The sequence below is a fragment of the Erinaceus europaeus genome, chromosome 8 (genome assembly GCF_950295315.1).
Source record: "Erinaceus europaeus chromosome 8, mEriEur2.1, whole genome shotgun sequence".
NCBI classification, from domain to species: Eukaryota; Metazoa; Chordata; class Mammalia; order Eulipotyphla; family Erinaceidae; genus Erinaceus; species Erinaceus europaeus.
The window spans coordinates 48,471,044-48,486,645 of record NC_080169.1 but is presented as its reverse complement, the minus strand read 5'-3'; the positions used below and the strand labels follow the sequence as shown (position 1 = coordinate 48,486,645).

General features: G+C 39.9%; 1 long non-coding RNA gene across 1 annotated transcript in view; it reads right to left on the bottom strand.

Annotated features, from left to right (window-relative positions):
• Window positions 1-15,602, bottom strand: part of LOC132539901 (uncharacterized) — an 805,919-nt gene that overhangs the window by 568,966 nt on the left and 221,351 nt on the right. The gene's annotated exons all lie outside the window — the stretch shown is intronic.

Sequence of the window (15,602 nt, the reverse complement as noted above, 5' to 3'; positions counted from 1 at the left end):
TTCACCTGGTAAGTCTCTCTCTCTATGGAGGGGTTGAGCAAAAAGGAGGGACAACACATAAACCTCAAAAGGTTGGCGGCCATGTAATTCTTCCCTCCCCCACAAAATTCATCTTCCCACTGGGCTGACAGCCTTGTTAAGCCTGCTCCACCCTAGATTTCATGCTACTATGACCCGTCCTTTTATTATCTACATATCAATCGTCTGCTTTGTCTTACAAATGACTAAAGGTCTCCTTCCAAAATCCCGCAGGGTACTGCTAATACTAGGAGTTGAACCCCTAGCAACAATTGCTGGGGAGGTTCATACCATTCCCAGCCCCTTTCTCTGTCCCTTCCCTAACCATGTATGGTATTGTCAAGCCACTTCTGTTTCTGTCCTTCAGTGAGCTGGAAGAGGGCAGGCGTGCAGACCAAAAAGCTGACACCGGCCATTGTGGTTGGTGCCACAAGGCTTAACCAGATGTGCTACCTCATGACTCTGGGGTGTTCCGATAATAAAGATTTGAATTGTCCTGCCACCACAAGCTTAGTCCCTGGGTCATCTCTCTCTCGTGCCACGCTAGCCCGACAACTCTCCTTCCCCAATTATTCTTCTTTTCCTCTTATACAAACTCTGACTCCTCTGTATACTTGCAGAATCTGTCATCTGCTAAAAATCCATCTTGTAAAGCCAGGTGTTTCTTTTCAGCACAGGTTATGAAGAAAGGATCAAACTAGAGTTCCTGTCTTAACTAATAGATGCAAATTAGAGCTCTTAATAGTAATGACAGGAGTTTAAAGGTCAATCTAGAATTATTTTCCTAACTTTAATACATATAAACTGAGTTATTTTCTTAGTAATAAGATGCAATCTAAAATTCTTGAACGAGATTTTAATCCATTCTTGCTTTGTTCCAATATGTCATAGGAAAAGCTGTGATCAATTAAAAACTGTTAAATCTATAAATGAAAGATTTTTATACAGGCTATATAGCAGGTATGCTTTGTCTGTCATCATCAGCTGTTTCTTAGTCACAATTTGAGCTAAATTTAACTGCCTCATCTCCTGCCGGAGTATGGGGGTATTCAGTATTAAAGTAGACCCCACTCCTCAAGCCTCCATTCACCCATAGATTTCAGAAGTAAGATAATACCTCTAAACTTGTTTTTTTTAAATAAATTTTTAAAAATATTTATTTATTCCTTTCTGTTGCCCTTGTTTTTTTTGTTGTTGTTGTTGTTGTAGCTATTATTGATGTTGTTGCTGGATAGGACAGAGAGAAATGGAGAGAGGAAGGGAAGACAGAGAGGGGGAGAGAAAGATAGACACCTGCAGACCTGCTTCACCGCTTGTGAAGTGACGCCCCCTGCAGGTGGGGAGCCGGGGGCTGGAACCTGGATCCTTAGGCCGATCCTTTCGCTTTGCGCCACGTGCGCTTAACCGGCTGCGCAACCGCCCGACTCCCACATCTAAACTTCTAAGACACCTCTCTCTTTGTGGGAAGCAGGGGCAAGGGTATTTGGAGAGAAGTACCCCAGAGAACACTTAAAAGAATCAGATTCAATGTCAGTTCTGTAATTCTGAAATGGTAAAAGCATTATTTTAGTCTCTTTGATTTTTATGTTTCCTTTGTCTTTTTGTTTGAAGTGGTATATATCTTACATCACTAAAAATAACTTTCATCGTTATAATTTGAGGGACAATTTAGTTGTTTTAAAAGAAGTGGGGCTCAATTTCAGTCAATCCCATTAAGAAAAGGCAGAGAAGGAGGGGTCAGACGGTAGCGAAGAGGGTTAAGCGCACATGGCGCAAAGTCTAAGGACCCGCAGAAGGATCCCAGTTCGAGCCCCTGGCTCCCTACCTGTAGAGGGGTTGCTTCGCAAGTGGTAAATCAGGTCTGCAGGTGTCTTATCTCTCTCTCTCCCTCTCTGTCTTCCCCTCCTCTCTCCATTTCTCTCTGTCCTATCCAACAACAATGACATCAAGAACAACAACAATAATAACCACAACAATGATTTAAAACGGAAAAAAATAGTCTCCAGGAGCAGTGGATTAACGGTGCAGGCACCGAACCCCAGCAATTACCCTGGAGGCAAAAAAAGAAAAAGGCAGAGAAGGCAAACAAGCAAGAGTGCCACCTAGTGGCGAATTTTTAAATAATATGGACACTACCGGGGGAAACACTGGAAGAGACTGAGAGGTAATATAGAAATTGGTCATCTGTGGTCTGGGAGGTGACGCAGCAGCTAAAGCACTAGACTCTCAAGCATGAAGTCCTGAGTTCAATCTCCAGCCGCACATGGACCAGAGTGATGTCTGGTTCTTTCTCTCTCCTGTCTTTCTCATTAATAAAATAAAATCCTTAAAAGAAAGAAAGAAAGAAAGAAAGAAAGAAAGAAAGAAAGAAAGAAAGAGAAGGAAAGAAAAAAGAAAGAAAGAAAGAAAGAAAGAAATTGGCTCATCAAATCTGTCTTACTAGCTCAGTATTTTTGTTGTTGTTTTAGAAATGTGTCCATTCCTTCAACCATCCTAGGAAAGATATTGTGGATTGCTACTGCCACTGCTAGAGGATAACAGTGAATTAAAATTTCAACAGGTTCAAAGCTTTTTCACAAGGTGTTACCTTGACCTTTGGAGGTCAACAGATGCCCCACCAGTTTCAGTAGAAATTGTTGCTGTTGTCTTCTAAAATGTTCAAATTAGACCTGGGATAATTACCTTAAGACATTCCTTTTTGGTATGCAAATTACCATTAACTAAGAAGCAAGCCAGGAAGTACAGAAGCAAAATTCAAAGCAGTTAGCTCTTGCAGTTAAAATTACAGATTTTGCTATCCACTACCATAAATAACAATGACATTTTCAATTAGCAGATATACTATTCACTTCACAGCATGCAAGGGACCAGGTTCAAGCCCCTGGTCCCCACCTGCTGGGTGAAAGCTTCACAATTGGTGAAGCTGGGCTGCAGGTCTCTGTTTCTCTCACTCTTCATCTCCCCCCTCCTCAATTTCTCTCTGTCTCTATCCAATAAAAAGTAAATAAAAATTTTTTAAAAAAGAAAAGAATTGCAGCTTCCTTGTGAGTTTCTTAGACTCTGTACTGACATTTTGGGAGACCTTTTAAAGTGTCAGAGTCCCTTTCCTCTGCAAAAACTTCCCTCTCTTGGGCAGAGGTAGATAGCATAATGGTTATACAAAGATACTTTCATGCCTGAGGCTCCAAGGTCCCAGGTTCAATTTCCCCAAACCACCATAAGCTTAATAAGTGCCCTGGTAAGAAAAAAAATAAAACTTCCCTGCCTCATTAATCCTCTTCTCTTCCAATAGTTTGGCTAGTTTCTAATTCCTGGAGCACCCAGAAAACAAGTAATGGTTTCAGTTTTCCTAATTAATTCTGACTGATTTAGACATATGCTGAGATAAACAAAAAAAACTTTTTAAATCCAATACATGGTTAAATAATTCTATAACACTATCATAGCACAATGCTGCTGGGATATATGAGGTTTTTATGAGAACTGAGAATCAGGAAAGCATTCTAGCTTTATAAGGATCAGAAAATCAGCATCTGAGGTAAGTCTCAAAGGTAGAAAGAAACTATCCAGGTGAATTCTTAAGAGACTAAATTATTTAAGGGGGAGAGGGGAGTTTTTAGAAGGACCAGCTAAGCAAAACAGAACTATGTTTAAAGGAAATATAGCACATTCCTTATTAGTTTCAACAGCTTTTTGAAGGGGGTCAGGCAGTGGTGCACCTGGTTAATCAAAGTACTAAACACATAGTACTCAGGTGCAAGGATCTGCACAAGGATCCAGGTTCAAACCCCCTGGCTCCCCACTTGTAGGTAGGACACTTCACAAGTGGTGAAGCAGGTCTTCAGGTGTCTTTCTCTCTCCCTATCTCCCTCTCCTCTCTCAATTTCTGTCTGTCCTCGCCAATAAAATGGAGAAAATAGCTGCCAGGAGCAGTGGATTCATAGTGTCAGCACAAGCCCTAGTAATAAAATAAATAAAATTCTTTGATGGAATCTTTAGGGTTTTTCAAATATAGTTTAACTTCTCCATCCATGCCAATTCAGATACTTTTATTTACTTTGTGTAGTGAACATGTAACCCTAGTAACTATAGTAACCAAAGAGCACCTGCATAGTGTAATAAAGACAGAGACATATGTATACATAGGATAAGAAGTCAACCAGAACCTGATTGGCCAATGGAGATGTAACTTTGAAACCAGAGCCATACTAAGTATAAGTAAAGGCTCAGAAACCAGCTGGATGAAGCGCCTTCACGGTTACTGACCAGGATGCTGCCGGTGCTGCATGCAGAGACCCTTGCTCATCCGTAGAGCTAGTGGAGGAAGGACCTCTAAGTCCAGCAACACAGCGACTGGTGACCACGTCATGAGCCTTACCTGCAAATAGCTACTAAGTAAGGAGAGGTATCGGGTTAACTGTGTGTTGTGTGAATTGTGTGACCTTTCTCTGACATCTAAAATAAGTAAAGAATTATTGCTTAACCCCGACACGCTCTCCGAGTAAGTCCTTGCTCGCTACACATTGCCTAATAGCTCTGCATGGGTCTTCCATGGCAAATAGCAACCCTAAGAGTGCACAACCTGGTCATAGGGGAAACATTTCTATCTTTCACTGCTGAGTGTGATGTTGGTATAGAAATGATACCCAGGGAGTCGGGCGGTAGCGCAGCAGGTTAAGCGCATGTGGCGCAAAGCACAAGGACCCGCTGCAGGAGAGTGAGTAGCTTCACAGGCGGTGAAGCAGGTCTGCAGGTGTCCATCTTTCACTCCCCCTCTGTCTTCTCCTCCTCTCTACATTTCTCTCTGTCCTATACAACAACGACGACATCAATAACAACAACTACAACAACAATGAAAAACAACAAGGGCAACAAAAAGGAAAATAAGTAAGCATATTAAAAAAAAAGAAAAAGAAATGGCACCCAAAGCACAAGACAAGAGCCGGTTCTTGGTGAAAGAGTGTACTTTTATTACACTGGTATATAGGAGACTCCAGATCACTCCAGGAAGTTCTCTCTGCACCTTGTTAAAGTAGTTTTATTGCCATAACCCTCCCCAAACAGGTGGAGAAAACAGGTTTGTTTCACTATTACAAATTAGGCAGAAACAGACAAAGGCAATCTTTCATGTAATTGCTATAAATCTTCCTTATCTGTGGCCTTGGTATGAGCAGAGAAGAGAATGTCTAGTGTCCTGGTATATATCAGTCCAGAAACGGCTGAAGTCACCTTTCAGCACTGGAGCCTATTAGCTTAGGAATGTGGAGGGGAGGAGGGGTAGCAACTACAGCCACTGTTTTAATTGCCAGAAGAGCAAACACAAAGGAAATGCAGTTTTAGGCTTTACGTCTTTACATCAGAGAGGAAAGGCACTTCTCCACCATGCACATAGATTAAAATAGTTGGGAGTCAGGCGGTAGCCGGTTAAGCGCACTCACGCAAAGCGATAAACGGCATAAGGATTTGGGTTCCAGCCCGAGGCTCCCCACAGGCAGGGGAGTCGCTTCACAGGTGGTGAGGCAGGTCTGCAAGTGTCTATCTTTCTCTGCTCCTCTCTGTCTTCGCCCCTCTCCATTTCTCATTGTCCTATCTAACAACGACACTATCAGTAACAACAATAATACAACACCAAGGGCAACAAAAGGGAAAATAAACATAAAATTTTAAAAATAAAATAAATAAAATAAAATATCCACTTAGGGTAAATCAGGAGAGTGTGCATTCTGTGTTCATTTATTTCCCATAACAATGTTAGCTGAGAACATGTCATATAGCCATACTGTGAAGTGATGCCTTCCTTCTATAAACCCTTTGTGGAGTTTGTATCACGCATGGATTTTGAACGCTGTCAACACAGGGGCCCTGGTGATAATACTGTGGCAAATGATTGAACATTGTCCGCTTTTTCTTCATACATCAAGATGATCATACGATAGTTATCATTTTTTATGTAGCACATGGACTTGCCAATGTTGAAACATCATTTTGCATCCCTAAACAAATCACACTTCATCATATATATGACCTTTGTAATGTACTTTTCAACAACTTGCTAATGTTTTGTTGAATACTCCTTGCATCTATGCTTACCAGGGATATTGGCCTATCTTGAAGTATCCTTGTCTGATTTTGTAATTAGAGTAATTCTGACTATAAAATATGCTTGTAGGGGCCAGGCAGTGGTGCACCTGGTTGAGCACACATGCGAAAGGACCCTGGTTCAAGCCCCTGGTCCCCACCTACAGGGGGGAAGCTTCACGAGTGGTATAGCAGTGTTATAGGTGCCTCTGTCTCTGTCCCCCTCTACCACCCCCTTCCCTCTAGGTTTCTGGCTGTCTCTATCCAATAATAAAGATAATATCATTTTTTTAAATGAAATAATAAAATAAGCTTGTAAATATTCCACACCTATTTTTGAATACATTTTAAGATAAATTGATATGAGTTTTTTAAATGTCTGATACAATTTATCAGTAAAATCATCTCTTTCTGGACTTTTCTGTTATCAAATTTTTGATTCAATCTCCTTGTTAGTAACAGGTCTGTTCAGACATTCTATTTCTTTATGATTCATTCTTGGTAGGTTTTGTGTTTCTAGGACTTAACTATTTTATCTAGGTTGTCCAATTTGTTAGCTTAGATTTTTTTCATTGTAGTTTTTTTTTTCTTTTCTTTTTTGTCACCTGCCACAACTGGGGCTTGGCATGGCAAATCCATCACTATAGACAGCCATTTTTCTTTTTGAGAAATTGAGAAGGGAGAGAGGGTAAACAAGAAAAACACATGCAGCACTGTTTCACCACTCCTGAGGCTCCTCCCCATACAGGTGGGAGCAGGGGTTTGAACCTGGGTGCTTGGCATGATTAGCATGTATGTTCAACTGGGCAAATGATCACCCAGACCTCTTCATTGTCATTTTTTTACCAGGCTTTTTATTTGTGTGGCATGGACTGTAAAGTCTCTTATTTCATTTAAGATTTTGAGTTGTTGGGAGTCGGGCTGTAGCGCAGCGGGTTAAGCACAGGTGGCGCAAAGCACAAGGACCAGCATAAGGATCCCGGTTCGAACCCCGGCTCCCCACCTGCAGGGGAGTCACTTCACAGGCGGTGAAGCAGGTCTGCAGGTGTCTTTCTCTCCTTCTCTCTGTTTTCCCCTCCTCTCTCCATTTCTCTCTGTCCTATCCAACAACAACAACAATAATAACTACAACAATAAAACAACAAGGGCAACAAAAGGGAATAAATAAAATAAATATTAAAAAAAAAACTTAAAAAAAAAAAGATTTTGAGTTGTTTCTTCTTCTTCTTCTTCTTTTGGCAAGTCTAACGAAAAGTTCATCTATTTTTTACCATGTAAAAAACCCTACTTTTCTGCCAACAAGCTAAATCCAGCAGAGAAGCAATTACAAAAGCCAGAACTCTTACCTTGTGATAAACCCCCAAAAATGACTTTGATCCATACTCCCAGAGGGAAAGAAATGATAGAAGGAAGAGGATGAGAGGGCTCTAAACTCCAGCTCCATCAGGTCCCAGAGAGAGAGGGTGCAAAGAGGAGAGATATTTGGATGTAGTAATACGGTTATGGGTGGCTTGGAGGGAAGAGAGGATTGGATCTGGAAGAAAAAGGGGTCAATTATGTACAAACATAGATGGATAGTTGTAGAGATGACAGCTAACCCATGTCTGTAACCTTGGAAGAACCATGGTGGTTTGCAATGGAGGTATATGGGGGATGTGGGGGAACCGAAGCTTGTTTCCTCAACATTTAAAAAGTTCATCACACATTATCTCAACAAAAAATTAGAGAGTATGATTTTCAGGAATTTTAAATTTTATTCAGGAAAATTGAGAACATTCACATGTTAGAATGAAAGAGAGTAAGACAGAGGGAGAGAGAAAGACAGAAGGGGAGAGAGTAAGACAGAGAGGGAGAGACAGTAAGACGGGGAGAGAGAGTAAAACAGAGGGAGGGAGAGAGAGTAAGATAGAGGGGGAGTGAGAGAGAAGAGCAGAGCTAATACTCACATGATGACTTGGACAGAGAATGAGAGAAGCCCACATGTCTAGCTTTTAACACCCAAGCCCCGTCTCTACCTTTGCAAGCCACACCTGTCACCACTTGCATTTTCTGGGCAGTACTCTCCAGGTACTTCCATCCTTTTAACAGAGGGACAGAGGGACTTGGGATTCAGAACTCTGGTGGTGGGGGAACAGTGTGGAATTATACTTCTGTTGACATCTAATTTTGTAAATCAATATTGAATTGCTAATAAAAAAATTTTTAAAAAGGAAGTAAAAAAGAGATTTGTGGAAAAAAAACTTAAGTTTCCTAGATCTTTTTGAAATTTCTTTTAGTCTTTCATTGCATTCTTCTCTAGCCTTTATTCTCTATTCTTCCTTTTGCTATTATTATAAATGTCTCCTTTTTCTAGTTCCTTATGTTTAATAAAGATCTTTGTTAATGTATCATTTCTCACTATGAACTCCTTGCTTAGTACTGCTTTTACTACGTCTTAAATTTTGAAATGTAGGGAGTCGGGCTGTAGCGCAGTGGGTTAAGTGCAGGTGGCGCAAAGCACAAGGACCGGCATAAGGATCCCGGTTCGAACCCCAGCTCCCCACCTGCAGGGGAGTTGCTTCACAGGCGGTGAAGCCGGTCTGCAGGTGTCTATCTTTCTCTCCTCCTCTCTGTCTTCCCCTCCTCTCTCCATTTCTCTCTGTCCTATCCAACAACAACAACAACAATAACTACAACAATAAAACAAGGGAAACAAAAGGGAATAAATAAATTAAATAAATATTTTTTTAAAATTTTGAAATGTTGATAACCTAGATTAAAGGATGGTTCATTAGTCTTATAAGACTTCATTTAGACAAATCTTTTTTTTTTTTTTTGCCTGTAGGGTTATTGTTGGGGCTCGGTGCCAGCACTAGAATCCACTGCTCCAGAAGGATACTTTTACCATTTTGTTGTTCACTATTTTTATTATTGTTGCTATAGTTGTTGGATAGGACAGAGAAAAATCAAGAGAGGAGGGGAAGACAGAGAAAGATAGACACCTGCAGACCTGCTTCACCGCTTGTGAAGCAACCCCCATACAGTAAGGGAGCTGGGGTCCTCAAACTGGGATACTTACACTGGTCCTTGCGCTTCGCATCACTTGCGCTTCGCATCACTTGCGCTTAACCCGCTGTACCACCGCCCGGCTCCCTATTTAGGAAGTCTTAAAACTGAAGCACTGAAGGGTAAATTCTCAGGAAGAAGCAAGGACTTGTGACTTTCCTCCCAACTCTTTCTCCAGGTACTGAGGTGAAGGTTATGGAGAAATTATATCTTAAGCTCTTCCACCCATTTTATTGAGTTTTTCATTCATTTACTGAATGGGCAGGAGTCACTCGGTTAGTTTTTAAATTTTATTTATATCAGAAAGCATCATGTGCAGCTTTAGATATAGTGTATCTGTGGAAGGAGAACCAAGATCCCAAAAGAACAATGTGATCTGACCTTACTCTATGAGGAGGAAGTGACTGACTTTCATAAATTGAGCTAAATGATAAAGGCAATTCTGGCTGCTCTGCTCACAGGAACTCTTACAGTTAGTATGCTATAATAGAATTTGGAAAGTAGAAGGACTTCACCAGAATTTGGAAAGTAGGACTTCACCAGAGAATCACATCATCGTTTTTGTTTTTTTTCTTCTCTGCTGCCCCTGTCATGTTATGTTGTGCTGTGTTGTATCACCAGAGCATTGCTCAGTTCTGACCTACTGCAAGAGCCAGAGTTTGAAAAGCATTAGTGATTTTCTTACATACCATTATACTATCTTCCTGCAGCAGGTCTGGATTCAGGAGGGAAAACAAGATCTGAAGGTCTCAGAGCCCTCCCTGCTTGAGATTAAGTTCAGCTCCTGGTTTTCAAATACCCCCAGTCCCTTACCCACACATACATATACTCAGAGAGATACTCTTCCATTTCTTTAGAAAGAGGAAGAGGTTGGGCTGAATAATAACTTGTTGAGGACACTATTTTACTTTCTGTGAGCAAAAGGAGTTATAGGAAATGAACTTAATTAGCATAAGGCTGACATCAAGAACATACTACCAAGGTACATAAACTTAAAAAGGATTGTGGGTATAGGAAATTACTTAAGCAAGCCACTAGCAGAAGTTCAGCCCTTTTCAGCTTTTCTTGCTTCTCTTCCACTTTGCTGCTCTTGTCTGATCTCCTGGGGTCTGCCCCCTACCCTACGTGCCCCCTCCGGTACCTACGCCTGTTGTAGCTGAATGATGGTAAACTAAGTTTAAGGATTAGTGGGTCCTGCCACATATCTAGCTATTTCTTTTTTCCTATTTCCCATCATGGTTTCTTATGTATCTAATAAACACGCTGTTTTGATAAACCTCAAACAAAAGTCTAGCAGAATTTTTATTGTTTATTATAATAATTCCTTGTTCAGGTCCTGGAACATGATGGCAGAGGACCCAGTGGGGGTTGTATTGTTATGTGGAAAATTGGGAAATATTATGCATTTACAAACTATTATATTTACTGTTGACTGTAAAACATTAATCCCCCAATAAAGAAATTAAAAAATATGAGAGCTCAGGAGCTTCCATGTCACTACCTTGGACCAGAACTATGAAAATTTAGGTATTATTGAAATTAATATTTAAAATTTGGATTTCTGAATTATGTCATGAAAAGCAACAACAATGTTGTTCTTGGCATCAAAGGACTGGATCTGATGACAAGTTGGGCCATATATACATGCTGTTCTTTCTCCTTTAGAGAAGCCTAAACTAGCTTCATCATCCATAAGCTGCCCAATTTGTGTGATTTCTAGCTTGGTGATGGTCTGTGACATTTTGCAGTGTGCAATACTAAAAAGATTATAAGGTCATCACCTAAAAGTTGACTGCAAAAAATAATAGATTAAAAAAGTGCTGTCACAGTTAAGATGTCAAAAAGAGATAGCAAAATTCTCCCCAGAAGTTTATGCAACTCATTCAAGGGACTATCATCTTGCTCCACCTTGTGGTCACTTCAGAGTCATGCAATTCAGACCACTCCCATACAGAAGAGTTTGGCTTGGCTATAATGGAAATGCTAGTTTTGTCTCCAGTATGTAAAGATTTCAAATTGAGTTAATTAACTGGTAGAGTCCCAGAAATTCAGCCACTTCATCCAATCACAAATCATTCCTTTCTTTTTTTAATTTTTAAATTATATTTATTTTCTTCTGTTGCCCTTGTTTTTATTGTTATTGATGCATTATATATTATATATATATTGATATATCTGTCATTGTTGGATAGGACAGAGAGAAATGGAGAGAGGAGGGGAAGACAGAGAGAAAAAGACAGACACCTGCAGACCTGCTTCACCTCCTGTGAAGCAACTCCCCTGCAGGTGGGAGTGGTCGAACCGGGATCCTTACACCAGTCCTTGAGCTTTGCGCCCACCTGCACTTAACCCGCTGCGCTACTGCCTTTCTTAAAACTGTATGTATGTTATTTTAATGAGGGAAAGAGAGTGATAAATACTGAGAGACAGAGACCAGAGCACTATTCAGCTCTGGCTTAATGCTGGTGTCTGAGATTCAGCCTCGGACACTGGAGCCTTGGGCATGAAAGGCTTTTGCATCAACATTAGGCTGGATCTCTGGGTCCAGTCATGAATAATTCTTTTTCAGCTATGCTCTCTTCACATTCCTTGAAACAGATCAATATATAACTCTAAGATTCTTTCCTACTTCCCCACTTTCAAATCTTCCACTCTAGAACTTCTGGTAGTCCCACTAACAGCTCTAATGGTGAACCCAGTTTCACAAAGTATAGCGTTAATGAACAGATACTATCAACTTGCTGATAAAATTAAAGTATGCACAATTTAAATGCACAATGGTCATTGTAAAGAACACTCACCGAGTTCTATATCAGAACAAGAATTAGAAAGACACCTCTCTCCCAGTCTGCAGACCCAGAAACTGGTGCAATCAACCTTCAATTTCCACACTTGAAAAGAATAAGTCATTTGCACAGGGAGGCCTGAAAACCTTTCAAACGGAGAGCAGGTGGTGGTACACACGTGGCTACGATTCGAGCCCCTGGCCTCTACCTTTAGGAGGAAAGCTTCACAGGTGGTGAAATGCTTGCTCTCTCCTTTTCACCTTTTCTATCCCATTACTCTCTCAATTCCTGTCTCTTTTTTTAATGGAATGGAAAAGATACTGGAGAGAGGTGTATTTGGAACTTAGGTATCCCTGCTTCCACATAGCATGATGACTTTTCTATTTTTTTTTTTTTACTTTTTTTTTTTTTTTACCAGAACACTGTTCAGCTTTGGAGCCTCAGGCATGAGAGTCTGTTTGCATAACCATTATGCTATCTACCCTCCACCCTTTTTTTTTTTTTTTACTATTTTTTAAAGAATTTAAAATTTTTTTTTATTTACTTATTATTGGATAGAGACATAGAGAAATGGAGAGGGGAGGGGAAGGTAGGAAGAGAGACACCTGCAGCTCTACTTCACCACTTGTGAAGCTTTCCCCCGCCAGGGGCTTAAACCTGAGTCCTTATGCACTGTAATGTGTGAGCTTAACCAGGTGTGCACCACCACCTGGCCCCCACTTTTTACTATTTTTAGTAACATCATTTGCCCAGCAAAAATGAAGTTGTAGGCTTTTACAGACTGCAGGCAAATCAACCAGAAATGCTACTATTTTTTACTCTATTTTATTTTCTATGAATTACCTAGCGACAAATAAGAATTTTCTTGCATACCTTTAACCCACCTGCATGTTAGCTGTCGGGCTCAGGCAAAAATTAGTAAAGTCATGGGCCCCTTGGACTATACCTAAAATAGACCTACTAGCCTTTTCCAAAATGGAGACCCCAAATCTCATCTGCTATGGTCTTACGTTTAGATTCCTGATTATTAAACAATTTTTTCTGCTTTATATCTCAATGCTTTTTTAGCCACCAAGTGGTAGATGCTACCATGACACCAATCTCACTTCCCTGGGTGGATGACTTCACCAATGTGTCTAGGTATCCTGCCCCCCGGAGCCCTGCCCCAATAAGGAAAGACAGAAACAGGATGGGGGTCTGGATTGACCTGATAATGCCCATGTTCAGCAGAGAAGCAATTACAGAAGCCAGAACTACCACCTTCTGCTCCCCATAATGATCCTGGGTCCATGCTCCCAGAGGGATGAAGAATAGGAACACTCCCAGTGGAGGGGATGGGATGAAGAGTTCTGGTGGTAGGAATTGTACCCCTCTTGTCCTACAATTTTGATAATCATTATTAAATCACTAATAAAAAATTTTTTTAAAGAATTGTCTGGCACACATAGAACTATTTTAATTCCACTGTGAGTTGACTGTCTTCTCATTCAGTGACTAGACTGTTTTTACTTTGTTTCTTCACCCATTCAGTGACTAGGCTGTTTTACATTGTTTCTTCACCCTTAAGATGAGAACTAAAATAGAGGATACCTCGTAGGGCTGTTAGATTTCTATGGCCCTAGATCAGTACTAGAGTCGCAGTAAGTCATTAGTATGCGTTAACTAGTGTTATGTATGTATTATTAGAGTTCCTCCTATGAGATTTTGCCTTTAAACTGGATTAGAACAAGCTCAGATGGGTCAAGGCTAATCAGAGTGAGCAATTATGACAGGTTATGTATAGACTTAATTGCATTCAGAAGGCTAATAAAACAGATTTGGAGAGTTGTCTGCATTCCTTCTTACCTTTCAGACTATAAAACATCTTTCTTTGTATGTGGTACCCAATTTCACTACTCCTGGGCCTGCCCAACTTTTCCAGATGAGAGAACAGATATTGCATGACCTTGAAAACAAAACAAAAACGGGCAAATTGTCTCTGAGAATTTGTGAGAACTATAGTGGTTACCACTGGGATGATAATAACACAGAATTTTGGTGATGGGTGCAGTGTAGAACTAACTATATAGCCTGTAACCCTACAATCTTGTAACCTACTATCACACACACGAGAAAAAAAAAATCAATTTAAAAAATGGGAGGGGGGTGTATTTCAGGTCTGGATGCACAGTGGTGGAAGAGGACCTAAGTAAACAAATTTTATACATGTATCAACAACTATATTCATTGTTGACTGTAAATCATTCACCCCCCCACCCCCAATAAAACAAAAAACAGACCTAAAGCCTCTCTCCAATGACCACCACCCCCCCGGAGGGGGGGCTCTGGGCTCAAATCTGGGTCTCTAGCATACCAAATTTGGCATGCTCCCACATGTAGCTCCCTTTGACTTTTTCTCTTTTTATTTCAGACAGTCACAGCACTGGAGCTGTCCCCATCCCCATGGCATTAATTTTCATGTGGTGCCATGGCACAATCTGGTCATGTGCATGGCAAAGCATGCATTCTATTAGGTAAACTATTTTTCAGTTCCCAAGACTTTTTTTTTTTCTTTCCCACAAGGGTTGTAACTGGGACTTAGTGCCTACACAACTCTACCATTCCCAGAGGCTTTTTTTTTTTTTTTTTTTGTGATAGGGATAGAAAAATAGAGAAAAGGAGGGAAAATTCTGCAGCACTACTTTTTAACTTGTAAAACCTCCCCTGCAAGTGAGGACTAGCAGCTTGAACTAGGGTCCTTTGCATATGGTAATAAGTATGTTCTACCACAAGGCCTGACACCTCCCAAGACACCTTTTAAAGACACAATTTGCACATGTATATTTAGTATACAGGATCAAACAGAAGGGCGAGAACAGCCTTAGAACAAAATACAAGGATAAGCTCTCACAGCTTTATAATGGTCACACTGTTAGCAAGTTAAAATTACTTGATTACCTGTAGCAAACAGTGGAGCTCTCATGCTGTGATTTATTCTGTGAATAGGCCAAAAATAATTCATCAACACCATTACTTTTGAAAAATGAATAAAATTGCTTGATGAGCAGTTGTGCTATGGCTGCCACCTTGTGGTTTAATGTATTATTTTAATTTTCAGGTATCAAGTATTTGACAAATTTCCAAAATATACTGATAGTCTGAGTATGGTTTTCCCTTTAGCATTATTAAAAATTCTCCAAGTTAAATAAAATATAGGATAATCAATAGAATAGTATTCTGCAATTAAAAAAAAGATTTTATCCTTTGGGACAAAGTGAATAGAACTGGAAGTGATTATGCTTAGTGAAATTTGATGTGAAAGACAACTACTGGGTGATTTTACTCAGATGTGAAATATAATTAAAGTATACAACCTTGCAATAATAAATAAAATAATCAAATTGCTTACGTTTGTGAGAACTATCAGAGGACTTTGGTGATATGGTATGAAATCTTATAATTTTGCAAACTATTATGAAATCACTAGTGAAAATTATTTTAAATAAATAAAAAAATCCAAGTTAAAAAATTATAACTTGTTAGTATTTATTTATTGAATAGATAGGGCCTAAAATGATTTATTCATGTAAGCTCTAAGTCACTTGAGATCTAAATTGAACCAGAAAGGTACGTGTTCAAGCCAGAACTTGAACAAAACAAAACAAAAAATCTACAAAACAAGACTTGCTTCCATTA